Source organism: Passer domesticus, chromosome 3 (assembly GCF_036417665.1).
Source record: "Passer domesticus isolate bPasDom1 chromosome 3, bPasDom1.hap1, whole genome shotgun sequence".
Lineage (NCBI taxonomy): Eukaryota > Metazoa > Chordata > Aves > Passeriformes > Passeridae > Passer > Passer domesticus.
Window position 1 is genome coordinate 104,532,654 of NC_087476.1, and position 15,082 is coordinate 104,547,735.

Below are 15,082 nucleotides of genomic sequence, written 5' to 3' on the forward strand. Positions count from 1 at the left end.
GCTTGTTCATTCTATACTTTTGCTAGAGAACAGCATGCAGCTCTGCTGCACTGGCTTGGAGTGTGTATTTTCTGGAAGAGTTGAGCAGGGGACTTGTTATTTAACCATGGTGTTACTTCCAGCCACTGATTCACTCCATTCTGCCAGTGGAATCAGAAGGCTTTTAGACAGGCTTGTGTAAGTTTTAATCACCCTGTACTTGGCACTGGGAGGTCACACCTCAAGTGTTGTGTCCAGCTCTGGGCACCTTGCTACGAGAAGGGCATTGAGGCCCTGGAGCAAGTCCAGAGGAGGGCAGTGGAGCTGGTGAAGGGTCTGGGACACAAGTCCTGTGAGGAGTGACTAAGGGAGCTGGGGGTGTTTAGCCGGGAGAAAAGGAGACTCAGGGAAGACCTGAAATTTTGCTTGGGGAGGTTTTCGGATCTTCACAACTAGAAACTTCAGAAACGGGTTTGATAAACATCTGACAGACATTTTAGATCTGTACATTTTCTTACACCATGATGGTTGAACTCAATAATCCTTTTTATTGCGTTTTTCTTCTCATTCTGTGAATTGGATTTGTGACACCTAAACAATTCCTCAGCACAGCTATAGAGAGCAACTCCCTATAAGCTATTACTAATAATGGTCCTTTCTCTTTTCAATGGCTTTTGCATCTTCTGTCTTCCTTCTCCACAAATACACACATGAAGAGAAGAAACACGTTTCCAGAACTCCAGACTCATTCACTTAAGAGTTGTGCTTGATGAACCTTGTGGGTCCCTTCCAACTCAGAATATCCTGTGATTCTTGAAATGCTCACATTCCCACAGCACTGTGTCCATTGGTTATATCCACATGCCCTGCTCAGCTGGCAGGCTGCAGTTCTGTGCTGTGGGTCTGTGGGTCACTCTCAGAGCACTTTGGTTTCCTTTGGGAAAAGTACAGCACACTGAATCCTTGCCCCAGAAAGAATGACTGATCAGAACAACTCCCTTAAAAGAAAGAAAAATCTTTTCCAAATCACTCTGGGAACACACAGAAATCTCCTTTCTCAAGATATCTCCAGTATAAGCCTACAAGCAACATAATTTCATTCAGGTGACAGCTTCCTCTGCCCCAGGGGCACACCAAGCACGGTTGGTTTGCCCTTGCTTTTCACAACATAATTGAAACTTTTGGAGTTACCTCACCTTGACAACTCTGTTGTTTTCAGCTGGTCTGCCCCCAGCTATGATGAGAGATGCAAGTCAGACTTGTTTAGGCCTGATCCCTGGCCTCTGCCAGTTCTGCAGCTGACGAGGGAGACTTTGTGTCCTGCTGGCATCCACCAAACTGTGCTCTGGCTCCCACCCAGCAGCTGCTTCAGGCTCTCATACACCCAGCTTCTCAGCACCAGCACTACAGGCATTACCTGCATGCTCCCAGGACTGCTGAAAGCTCTTTACTTGGAATAGCTGGATAGTAGCATTATCAGATAATAAAATGCTTTAGGAAAACATCTAGACTACAATGACCTTGCTAAATAAGAGACATACTCACTTTAGTTTATATGGCCCTAACATATTGGTAAATGAATGAGACCCACGCAAAGAACTGAGTATTCTCATGGAGTGTGCTCAGAGGTGATGCCCTTGTCCATAGTCATAAGCAGCTGGTTGTCCAGGCAAAACTCCTTCCAAAACTGTACATCACTATAGCTTGTTACCTTTGAGGAAGGTTTGAGGTGCAGGCCTAGAGCTCATTTCCTCCTGCAATTGTTCGTGTCTTTTTTCCCCCTGCATGTGAATACCAACAACTGAATCTTTGAAATGTAGTGCATACACCCAAGTTTGTGCCCTTTCTTATACCGGCTGAAGCCACCTAATCAGTCTCCCTTCCTCCAAACAGTATCAACTCTACAATATCCTTCCTGACTGCTGCTTGAACAATCCCAGGTTAAAAACCTCCCAGGACTCCCTTCTCAAGAATGCAGCTAACAACTATCCTTACTGTTAAGGCTATGTCTAACCTAAAGGGTTTTGCCTTAGTATAGTTCTTTCATATCTTACAGCATGTGGGAAATTAGCAAGGCAAGAAATAACAGAATTACAAAAAAATAATAGTACTAGCCAGAAATAGTACAAGCCTCATAGTTTCTACTACCTCCTCTGCATGGATGTGTTAGGTTTACATAATATAGCAAATATAATGGCTGGGTTTTTTTGCAATGCATTCAGACAACTGGATGCAATACTAAGTTTGAAGTATATGCAGAATACCTCAAGTAAACCACACATAAATAATACACATATTTAATATTCATATGAATTATTAATATTCGTTCCATATTAATAGTGACTATCAGCACTGCTAAAGCAAGCAGGCATATGATGATAGTGCCTCAAAAAGCTGTTTGAGAAGCATCTGAGCTGAGGTTTTGTAATGACTGCTCCGAGTGTCTCATAGCCCCCTACAGAGCCACAGTCCTACGGCCACTTCTGTGACATTTGCCCTGAGACTCTTTTACTTGTGCTCCAGTTGTGCCAGCCATGCTGCTCCTTATCCCAGCAGAGCTTTTACACAAGCAGTGCAAGAAGGGCTGCCGGGGCTGCATCCCTGATGTTTACTGCGTTTTCCTTTCTACCCTTCTCCCACAAGTGGTTCTCAAACATCTTCATTGCAGCCGCAGACAAAGCCAGAGGCCTGCTGGTGCTCTGACATGTTAGAGGATAAGTCCCCTCCTGGCAGATGGCAAATCTTGGGCTAAGGGCTCACTTCCAGAAATTTAGTTCCTAAAAAAACCTGTCCCAGGATGACTTTACAGCGGCAGGTCTCCTAGCCCTGCTGTGAAACATCCTCAGACAGGGAGCGTGGCAGCTCCTGCAGAGCGCGAAGGTCTCTGTGCAGCCAGCCAGGAGAGGGCTGTGCCAGGGAGCTGCCTGAGCCACACAGGCACTTCCCCTGCTTTGGCTCCTGCACCCTCCCTGCTGCAGGGATCACTGGTGGACACAACCAAGGGGGGAGCAGGAGGTCAAACAGCAAGGCACAAACCCTTCCCTGATGCGAGGACCATGGAGAAAACAGTTTTTCTCCCTAAGGCACTCTCTATGGACCTCTCCCACCTCTAGATAGGAGCAGTAGCTGGGGGGCAGCAGGGCAGCCCCAGTGCCGGGCATTTGGCTCATCCCTGGGGATGGGCATGGGCTGGGGCTGTGCCTGCCTGGCTTTGAGGGGTCCGTGGCTGGTCAGGGCAGTGGGACCTGGAGACCAGCCCTGCTGCAGCACTGCGCTGTGGGGGAGCCCTGTGTGCTGGGCAGGGACAGACAGGGCTCGTGGTGCCCGACAGCTACAGGACAGGGAGCTGGGGAAACAGGAGCTTATTTCTCTCCATCTTGCACCCATGCCATCCTCTGCACTTCTCCCTAGATTGATCTGCTGTTCAGCTCTGCGGGAAGGAGTCCAAGGCCAGAGGAATTTCTGTACAGAAAAATCTGCAAATGCAGTTTAATTCAGCAGAGAAACTGAAAGTTCAGAACACCTGACTGCCTCTTATCTTTGCTTGCACAAATGCATCACATAAAAGGACCTTTTTTTCTGATTTTTTCTTTGCTTACGTCTGTTGTGACTTTTCCTGAATGGTGCTGGGCGGGAGCTGGAGTGGCACAGGGAAAACTGGCACAATTGCCTCTTACAGCCCTCAGGAAGAACTTAATCATTTTGTGGAGAATTTCACTGAGCAAAGAGATAAAAATCTGCTATGACATCTATTAGTACGTGTTTTATTTGGCTTCAAGTAAATGTCAAAACTGACCATAAGATCAAAAAAAGCTACAATGCTGGACAATATTTTACATGCACATTGTACAGGCTACATAGCTCTACCTTCACCTTGTTTCCTTCATATTTCTCAGGTATTGTGTCATAGTTTATTTTTCTGTCCTAAACTAAACTTCCCTGTGAAGGAAATCTTGTTCCTTCTCATCTGAGAAGAACACTTCCCACCCAAACCTCTCCTTTCTCCCTGACAGATGTGGCAGTGATCAGCTGCATAAGCTGTCACAGGTCACTTGTCAGTGACTGAGATTCACCAGCACAACAGAAATACCAAACAAGTGCAGTGGCAACATACATTTAATTTAAATGAACTGCCAGCAGTCAGCTGAGTTCAGAGGTAGGAGCTAATGTTGTCTAGCAAAATGAAGACAATATACTGTTTGTCCAATTGTAACTAAGACTGAAAGAATGTCTGATGTCTTCAGCTGCTGCTCTCCAGCAAATCCGAAACTTAGCCTGTGTTGCTGCAACTGGATTTTCTAGAAAAAAAAAAAAAGTAGTATCTTTCTTGTAAAGGATAAGTTTTTAAGAAATCACAAGAGCTGAAACTATTTCACCTTTAAAACCACTCTAGAAGACATGCATTTGGACATAGTTCATTTCAACATCAGTCTTATTTTCCTTGGAAACAACTTTATTTGACGTTAAATTCCTACAGCAGAAGCTACTACTCTTTATATTAGGACATGCTGGCCAATCCAGGCTGTAATGCACTATTTTTATTCTCTCCCTCTTCTGACGTACGGTCATGCCACGTTCTTCCCCGATGCGTTAGCAAACAGCTTCTCAGCACCACGATCCTCTGTGCAGCTGTTGCCCAGGTTCTCCTCTTGCTTCTCCTCTGCTTTGGAGTTTCAGACTGTCAGATTATGCAATTTGTTTCTTGAGACACCGTGCTTTTTTTCACAGCAGAGACTGAAACAATACAGTCTTTAGCTCTGTTGCTTCTTGGCTAGAGACACTAGGAGGAGGTATTTGTATAAGAAAGGGACCTGAATTGACTGCCTGTTGTGAGAGTGAGGAGACACCTACCTATGTGAAGGTAGGACAGGTCCAGAAAATGTCCCTTTGGACAGTTACAGAAAATGTTTTCCTTTCCTCTTCCCCTGCAATCAAACCTCCATATGTGACACACATCCAGGGACAGAGTGCTCAGTAAATGATAAATAAAGCAGCACAACCCCTCAACCATCTGCAAAACTTGCAGATCTTGGGACTTGCAAATGCCTTTTTAAAATTTAGCCTGACACTTGTAAATTCAATGCATACTTAGGTACCCTGGGAAAGAGGCCTTGATGTTCAGAGACATTGTGCAAATGTGATTTCTACTCTGCAGCCAGGCTTCACATTAACAATGCAAAACGAGCCCACTTGATCTGGCAAACCAGAAATTAATTTAGCTGTTCATCTTGGGAATCCTTCCAGGAAGTATATTGGCTTTTATCACCCTTTTCACAGGGAGATAAACTGCTGCTTATGTTTGAAAAATATATTTTCTTTCAGCAACCTTACCTACAGCTGGAAGAAAGGAGAAAAGAGGGTTGCTACTAAAGCAGCATCTATACTTTTGTTCACAGTCAAGGGTATTTGGTATTGCTGTGATAATATGTCTGGCAGATAGTGTGCAGTTGGATCAGAACACTATTTAAAATTCAACAACTCAGCTGTGTGGCTTGTTCAACAAATTGTTCCTCACACAGAACTAAAACCAAGCTTTTTCATCCACTTTTATGGTGCACACTTTTAGTGTTCAGATTAGCAATTTATCTATGTACATCTTCAGCAAAAAGTAATGGATAAGCTATGACCAGATCATCTTTAGAAAGCTTAGGTACCCATCATCAGTAAAAACATCCTTAAAAACAGGGCTTTAGGAGTCAAGAACATACACAGAAGTGCAGCTTATGCTGGGCAGGGCACAGGCAGCACCTGTATTGCTGTGAACTCTTCCATAACTACATCTGCTTTTGGGTATTTTTGTCGCTGTAACTGCATGAGAACGTTTAAGGTGGAAAAAGTTTCTCTGTTCAGTTACCTTCTGAAGACACAGGAATAATTTTCGGGAATGAGAATCCTTTGATTCTTAGGGTTCCACCCCTTGCAAACCAAGGTGGAAAAGATTTTTTATTTGCTTGTTTGTGCTGTAATGGCAGTCTAAGAACACGGGCAAGACAAGATTTAAAAGTGGACTGAGTATTTTTCCGTTGGATCAATTATTACAGTTCAAAAAATGCGACCAGGTTTGTGCACACAAGTCTTTCCTTGGGCCTTAAAGCTCATCTAATTTTTACAGCCATGCCAGCTGTAAAAATAGGTTGGGCCAATAAAAGAAGTAGCAGGAGAATCAAGAGATACACAGGGGCGAGACAGAGCAGGTTGGTTCACACACACTGCAAGAGCTTATAATTTACTTTGAAGGAAGTCTTTTTGTACAGGCTTAATCAGAACACTAAAATATGACCTAGCTAACCAATTCCATTTTATAATAAATGTGCAGAGATCAATATGTTTTATATGATCCTGGAATGACAGATAATCTAGAAATATTGAAATGTTGTTTAATTTCTTTTTTCATTAATCCTCTAAGAAAAGTAGGACTTGTAACAGATTATTTTTTTCTCCCTAATGCAACGTTCTCACACACAGGACACCAAACTGCTGACTGGATTTAATAGGAAATTTAAAAAATTTTTTAAATAAGAGCATCTGGTTGAAAGACCTAATCCCACAAAATTTCTGTTTAAGAGCAAAACAGCATTTTGAACAGTTTTTTGACTCTTGTACAATACCTGGTATAAACAAATCAGTTATTTTTTTTAAAAAAAAGTTTGATTATATTAAAAGCCACCATCACCTTCTGAAAATTTTAATTAGAAATATTTGTATGTTTCAGATTTAAAACCATAATAAACTAGAAAACTTAGTTCACAAGCAAGGTTGAGATTGACAATTCAGCAAATGAGATTAATAATTAATAATTAAACTAGTTACTGATTGTATAGTATCTGCTCCTCTATCATGAAGAAAGGTTTTATGAGGAAGGTATAAAATCCTTAATGTATTACCTGACATGCCAGATATTTCTGATCATTGATCAAAAACGATAAAGTTATGCAACCTATGTCTTCTAAACCAGTATATAACAGAGAAGTATGTAGGCTATCATAACAGACTGCACCATCCCTGAAGACAAAACAGAGTGAAAAAAATATTACAGAAACTCAAATCAGATTAGTAGTCTTAAACTAATCTAATTGTCTACTGAATTGTAAATACTATAATAAAAACTGCCTGGGTAAGTTAATAATCCTTTATCAAATTCTTCTGCTTTTCGATGTGTTTTTGGTTATTTTAGTTTTTTTGTTTTTTATCCCCCTCTCTCTCTAGCTCCCCATTTTATAGGATTTTCATATGAGAAGTAAAACGAATATCTATGCACTGTTAGTCTGTGTTATTTAGAGTAAGTTTTTTAGTAAAAATGGCAGGGAAAGTCAACACAGAAACAAGGCAAGGTTTTGAAAGACCTAGTTAAAAGTTTTATCAGTTTCTGTTATGTACATGTAAGGTTATTAAGCACAGCATGAGTGAAACCATAGACACTAAGTGCATAGTGATTAAGATGAAAGAACAGTGATATTTTTAGGGGAGTAATATAGATATTTAATTCTGTAATGCCTTAATGCTTTGAGTTTGAAAGCTTTGTAAGTCAAGTAATGAAAGAACTTTTAGTCTTGCATCTTTTTGAGATACTGAAGTCAAGACACTTGCAAAATTCATGTTGAACTACTGTTACTCTTCTAATAATAGGAATGCTGAAAGTACAATATTATCCAATCAAATACGATAATGAAAGTCTCCTGAGTATACTCTCTAATGCATATTGCATGTGTAAAGTGGAATCTTTAATGATAAAAACTGCAGGTTTGGTGTTCAGTCAGAAAGTGAACTGTTGCACTAGTGTTCTCTCTGATACATCTGCTTAGCTCTTGCCAAGATGTTAACACCTGTTAGGGTTTTATTTTCTTTGAAAACTTATTACATAATAATACTTGTCCTATGTCTTTCTAGTCTACAAATGTGCATTTATTATAATAAATAACCTCTATACATATTTTTAGGGAATAGATATTCAATTGCTCTTTTTCATCTGTACAAAATATGCAGTGTGGGAAATAAACCAATGGGTTTGCTCAAAAGCTTTTTCAGCTCTACTGAACTGAAGCAGAAGTGGCAAATAAGGACATTGGATAAAAAACAGCGACCTCTTAATGGATAATATTGTACTGGCTTTAGAACTGCAATGAAATAGTGCACTTCTATCCACACATGTCACTGTAAGCAATAAAAATTTGGCCATTGGAATTTAAAAACAAATGCTGAAGAATTAAAAAAGAAGTCAGGCTGGGTTTTGATATCTTTGTTGACTCTACAGAGAAATTAATTGCATTTTTTTAAAAAAAGCAAATTAATGTTACAAACAGCAAAAGTCACCACTGAGTGAAAAGTTAAAAAAAATTAATTAAATGCATTTTAGCTTTGTTTTCTTTTCCTCTATTTCATGTCTTAAATTATAGAGAAGTAAAACTTATTTATGTATCCTAACAGATAATGGGACAACCTTTCACAGCCTCACTGTGATGAAAATTATTTCCACATAGGGCAGAGATTTACAGCTGGGATGTGGCTTGTTTAAGCAAAGTACCTACTACTATTTTAGACTCCTTAGGGAATTCTCATGAGGCTCCAGCTGTCACTTGAGAAAGAACTGGGTCTCCTTCGTATCCTGTAACTTTTCTGCTGGCAAGAACCTGAATATTTCTAAATGACCCTAATAATTTCTTTTTGGGTAGTTAAATCCTGCCCCTGATGTGTACAGACTGAGACAAGGTGCGTTCTAAGGATCTGATACCATTTTTGCTTTGTGCTGTAATTGGTTGTCAACAGCAATGCTGAAGACTTGCCTCAACCTGCCTGATGAAGAAGTCTTTGACACCCCACATTACTGGTGTCTTTGACACCCCATATGGACCCCCCATATGTTACTGGTGTCTTTGACACCCCATATGGACACCCCATATGTTACTGGATGTTGTCTCCTCCAGTGCTGAGATTCAGGAACAGTTCTGAATTTGCCATGCACAAAAGTGAAGAAAGATTCCCATCCATCTGCACCAAATCAGACCCCCAAAAAATCACACCAATGTGTGATTTTAGTGCCACTTGCCAAGTATAAGAAACTTCTAAGACAGAAGGCTTCTTTGCTGACTATTTTATTTTGCCTGCATAGCGTCTGGAGGGGAAAATGATCCTCATGATTGGCAATTGCTGCGATGCCTGTTAGGTGAGTTCTAGGTGATGGAGACTACCAAAGCCACATACTAAAAGTCCTAGAGGGTGGAGACTACCAGAGCCACATGCTGTCTAAAAAGCATTCACAGCCGAAGCCTGTCCATGGAGAACCTCTCTCCCATAATTTAACTTGATGTTTTTACAGCCTGTGGGAGTCCCTGAGGAAAAGCTGGAAGTATGGCCATTAATAAAACAGCAGATCAGTGAAAAGGATGAGAGCGCAAAGGACCCAGAACAAATACAACCTTTATGAGAGCTAGAAATAGGTGTGAGATTCAGCTGCACAGAGAAGGGGGTGTTTTAAATGGATGCTTAATCTGTTTTTATTGTAGAATGCACTGAAATACAGAGCATACTGAAAGCAGAGAACAAACTATCCCTTTGGCTAATTAGTAGAATGTTAGTTTATTTTAATTTATAATGGATTATTTTTTCCCTTAGATTTTAATGTAATTTTTTGGTAGCAGTTGAAATCTTAGATTTTGAATATGCATACTGCTTTCCAGGAGAGGGCAATCCATTCCCAGGATCAGTTGGCTCCCACCACATTCTTCATCCAAGACATGTCCAAAGACAGAATGTGTTTTTTGGCAGGGCATAACCAAGATCCCAAGATGTGGCTGCATTTTGTACAAAGCTGTCTTGGATAAGAAAAACAAAAGGTTTTCCATAGTCTCCCTAAAGAGGAAAGAATGAAAATATGCTAGTGGAAGTACATCAGTAACCAATAATGTGCAGAAAGGAGGCACAGAAGGGGAATGAGTGTATAACCACAGATGTACAAGGGCTAATGAATGCCATAGCCAGACCTTTGGCCAGGGAAGAGCTCTCTCTGTCTCACAGTTAGTGTGAGTTTAACAAGGGCAAGTGCCAGATTCTGCAGGTGTGACAGGGCAACCCAGGTTGTGTGTACAGACTGGGGAATGAGAAACTGGAGAGCAGTGCATGGAAAGGGACCTGGGAGTCCTGGTCAATGGCAAGTTGAACCTGAGTCTGCAGTGCCCTGGCAGCCAGGAGGGACAACCCTGTCCAGGGGGGCATCAGGCACAGCATCACCAGCCAGGCAGGGGAGGGGATTGTCCTGCAGTGCTCTGAGCTGGGGGCAGCCTCACCTCGAGTGCTGGGGGCAGTTTTGGGTGACACAATGTAAAAATGACATTAAGCTACTAGAGAGTGTCCAAAGAAGAGCCACAAGGATGGTGAAGGGCCTTGAGAGGAAGACTTATGAGGAGCAGCTGAGGTCACTTGGTTCACTGAGTCTGGAAAAGACTGAGAGGAGTTCTCACTGTGTTCTTTAGCATTCTCACAGGGGGAAGAGGAGGGGCAGGTACAAATCTCTTTTGTATGGTGACCAGTGACAGGACTCGAGGGAATGGCTTGAAACTGAATTGGAGAGGTTGAGGCTGGATATTAGGAAAAGATTTTTTCACCCAGAGGCTGGTTGGGCACTGGGACAGGCTCTCCAGGGGTATCACAAGCTCACGGCACTGAGCTTGACAGAGTTCAGGACAACACTCTCAGGGCTCATGGTGTGACTCTTGGGATGTCTTGCACTGGTCCAGGAGTTTGACTCAGTGATCCTGCTAGGTCCCTTTCAACTCAGCATATTCTATGATTCTAAGATTCTATAAGGGCATAAAAGCACTAGACACAGACAGGAGCTAAGACTGGACTTCCATTTAATGTAATTTCAATCTTCAATCAATTTCATTACTTTTCATATTTTTACAGAACAATGTCAGGGTTTTTTCTGAAAACACAATGTCTTGAGTCAGACTGTGTTTCTTCCCTTACAATCATGCCTGTGCTCCTTCTATTTGTCTCTGCCAGGTATGTGATTCACCCAAGAGAGCTTTGAAGTCTGCTCTGGAGTAAAAGGCAGGGTAGCCACATCAACAAGATACAGCAGCTAAAGTAATTAACCTGAGCAGCGTCTGCAGAGACACTCCCGAGCTGGTCTGAGATAGTGTAGGGCATTTCATGGGTACAGATTCCTGGGCTGGTGTGGCAGCCCTAGTGAGGTGCTCAGCTGCAGTTAGTGAGCGCTCTTGTGGCACTGCACTGTAACCTGTACTGCAGAATGTAAGAAATGTAATTTATAAATGTAATAAAATCACAAAGGAGAAGGCGATTTCTTCCACAAAACGTCAGAGGAGATGACTTTACCCCTTCAAACTCATTCTGTCATGAACCCCATTTGCTCATGCTCCCACACACAGGCATGTGAAGCACCTCTTGGTCTGGACCTCTGCATCCAAGTGGTCTGCCCAGGATCATTGGTGGACACAAGGAATTCTGGCTCCTGAGTCCTCATTATTATGGTTATTTTTGATTTGCAATGGCTAAAAATTTTTGGACACGTCTTTTACATAATTTAGGAGTCAGGGACGTAATGGGGAACTCCTTTTCTGCAGTCTGTATTCCTGATCAGTTACAGAAAAAGGAATGGCACAGTGGGGTGTGCAGTCATGTAGTTCGAGTGCTATAAAAGGAAAGTCAAGGCACAGTACACACCTTTCAGCTCTTACATTTTAGTTGAAGGCTAAAGCATGAATCACCTGAGTAATAATCTAAGAACTGAACTGTAAATTCAATATTCTCCAAGAATACTTTGATTTTCTTTGGGAATCAAACAGAAACTTGAAATACAGTCATACACAATAGTACAGCAAATCAGTGAATATATTGACAGGTTCAAATTATTAGAAAAATAAACTTCTAAAAGCAATGTACTTTCTACAGGCTTGCAATAAGGATATAAGAATATAAACATTGTCAGTGGGCTAGGGTGAAAAACTTCATACTACAGACATGAAAGGAATTCATTGCCAGAGAAGCATACATGTTGTTTTTATTAAGAAGGCACTATTAGGTTAGGAATATGTATGAAACTTTGAATTTAATCTCAGCTCACTATTTTATCTGGAAATTGGACCTAGATATTTTCTGAATTATTTTTGGTGCATTTGCTATCACACCATCTACTCACATTACAGTCAATCCACTTTCTACAAGTTCCTTCAGAGTCTGAGACAGGTGCTGAAGGTAAGAGTGTTTGGTAGGCAGCAGGATGTGCCCTCCAGACTGCAAACAATGACTATACCACAGTTTCTGTTCCCTCCTATTCTTCAGTGGTACGGTGTACTGTCTAGGTGGGCAATTATAAATAATTGTGTATATAAATAAGTGTGCACAAGAAAGACTAAGTTTGAGAACTTTTTTATTTTGCAGTACTCAAAAGGATTTTTTTGTAAGCTGAATTTTCCTTTTCCAGAGAATTTTACTTTCCTCTTTCCCTTCATTGAGAGTTTTAATCCTGCGAACTTGAGGAAGCACTATGGTTTCTGTTTGTTTCTGAATTTGCTTTCATTAATCTATGGTTGTGCCTTGTGACATCTCCCTTGCCCCAGCCCACTACCCAGTCCTAAACCATCTGCCACTCTTGTCAGACCTCAGGTATAACCTGCCACAGTGCCAGGATCATACTTTCTCTTGCTGATTCAGATCATTGCACAAATGACCATCCTCTCCTCAGCAGCCCATCTCAGAGGGTGATCTGTGTCCATGCCCAGAACTGGGTGTACTACTAACTCCCTAGATAAATATATATATATATTCTTTTCTTTGTACTTCACTCGTCCCAGTGCTGGAATGTTTGTGCAATGATCCTAGTCCTCCCAGCCCAGCTGGTAATGATTTCAGCATCAGGATGTCCTTTGCTGAAGGGGGGACAAAGACTACGTCTGTCCAAGCAAACCAAACGTGACAGAGGTGGGATCTGCACCGTGATGGTGCAAGCTGTTCAAACCTTAGCACATTCCCTGGCATAGCTCTGCCCCTTGCTGGCCAGCACGGGCTCACAGAGTGCCTAGACATTGTTTGGGAGGTGACAGAGTCTGGGGGCCTTTTCAGTGAGCAGGGCAATTGTCCATTTCTTTCTTGGTAAAACCCAGCAGTGTTGGTAGAATCTTAACTGCTGGCTGTACAAATGTTCTGACTGGAGAGGTAATGCCCCACAAGGTAGCATTCCTGCTCATTGACATTCAGGAGAATACATATGCAACTGTAGAAACCAATTATCCTTTTTTTCCCCTCTAAATTCCTATTTAAATTGAACCACTTCTTTCATAATTAGGATTTTACCATAAAATTAAAAAGGTTCTCTTTATCAAAAATTGCAAAACCAAAAGGTAAGTCCTGTATAATTTTTAGGTTGAAGGACACATGAGCACATATGCATGTGAATTTGAGTGAGGACTCCCAACCAACAATAGTTATAATGAATTCAGTGAGCATTTCCCCACATAAGAGCTTGCACTGAGATGACTGGATAGGACAGCAATCACTGAGTGGGACAGTGAGGGGAATGGTCTTTCTCACCCTGAGAATTTAAAAGAGCTCAATTAAGTTTTGCATCTTGAGTCAGAACAGGGACAGGATCTCCAACAGCTTCACAAACAGAATAATTTCATACACACAAAAAATTGTTGCTCAGAAAATAGTGATTTAGGACGGAACATGAAAAAAGAGATGAGTTGTTGGCAGGTTCGAACAGAGATTTATGTGGGAAGAAGTCAGAATACTCTGGGGGTATTTGGGGAAAAAAGACTGATGAGAAAGCTGAAAAAGAGTCAGTGAAATTAACAGTATTTGTCTTATCATTGCCATTACAGTTTACAGCTAATGGTAGCCTTGCTACAAATTGTGATTACTTTGCCACATAAAACACAGCCCAGGCCACTGATGAATGACAAGCTGTTCAATTTTTCCATCTATTGCTCTCTAAAGCACTTTAAAGGCTATTGCAGTTCTCACAAATATTTATAAAGAGGTGCTTTTGGAAAGCAGACAGCAATTTTGCCATATGTCTGAATTGCTGTTCTTCAATATGTTCCTGAAGAGTAATGACAACTCTTAAAATTTCAAGGGCAATTTAAAGGGATCCTCTTCATTTACATCTAGTCACAATTTACGAAAAAAATGACTGAAGGGTCATTTTTAATATTTGCAAACATCATTATTTTTTTTTAATCCAGCACATTCTCCTCTACTTTTGAGTGCTGTAAGGCAATTGTGTGGAATGTAAGAGCAGCTGGCTAACACAACACAAACAATGCAAACCAAACACAGGGCACTTGGGAAACCCCTTACTGTTCTGTTGTGACAATGTGGCATCACCAAGCTCCAGGCTTGCCATTTCTATCCTGGGAAAGAAACTGACCCATGGTAATTCAAAATTCTGCATTGGCATATCAGCATGTGTAACAAACAGCAGAAATCAGTCCCTTAGTTTCATTTATTATTTAAATTTTAAAAATCCCCCCTGCCCCCTCAGTATTTAGGAAATATGTAAAAGTGAGTTAGGAACAGCAGACAGATTAGTAAGCAGTCACAGGAATGATTGAGAACAGAGACCAGAAGGCATTTTTAGGGATGTCTGGAACAACTTCATGCAACAGATGGTACTTGGTAGGAGCACTTGCATTTCAATTTCACTTTGGCATGCTGAATTTATTTGTATGTGAAGCCTTCACATACAGCTTAAAAATTTCTTGAAATATAATTTTTCATGAGTAAGATTTAGGAGATTAATGTCCAGGATTAAAAAAAAAAAAAAAAAAAAAAGAAAGAAATTGCTATTCTTTCATTTTTTTTCTCTCCTCATTTTCACATTTCCCCCCTCCCATATGAAATAAGAAATGTGGAGTCCAGCAGTTTGGACCTATCTTTAACCTATCTTTAGTTGTGTTCTTTCTGATAAATTCTTATGTTTTCTTACAAATAAAAGGAAAAGTAGAAGTCTCTAATTTGTCAATCAACAGACTTGAAATCTTCAGTGTCAGATCCCCCAGTGATCAAAAGTCTCTATTTTCTACCCCTGGCTGAGAAAGATTTGCAGCATGCACACAAGATCAATAAACAATCAGTGGTGCTG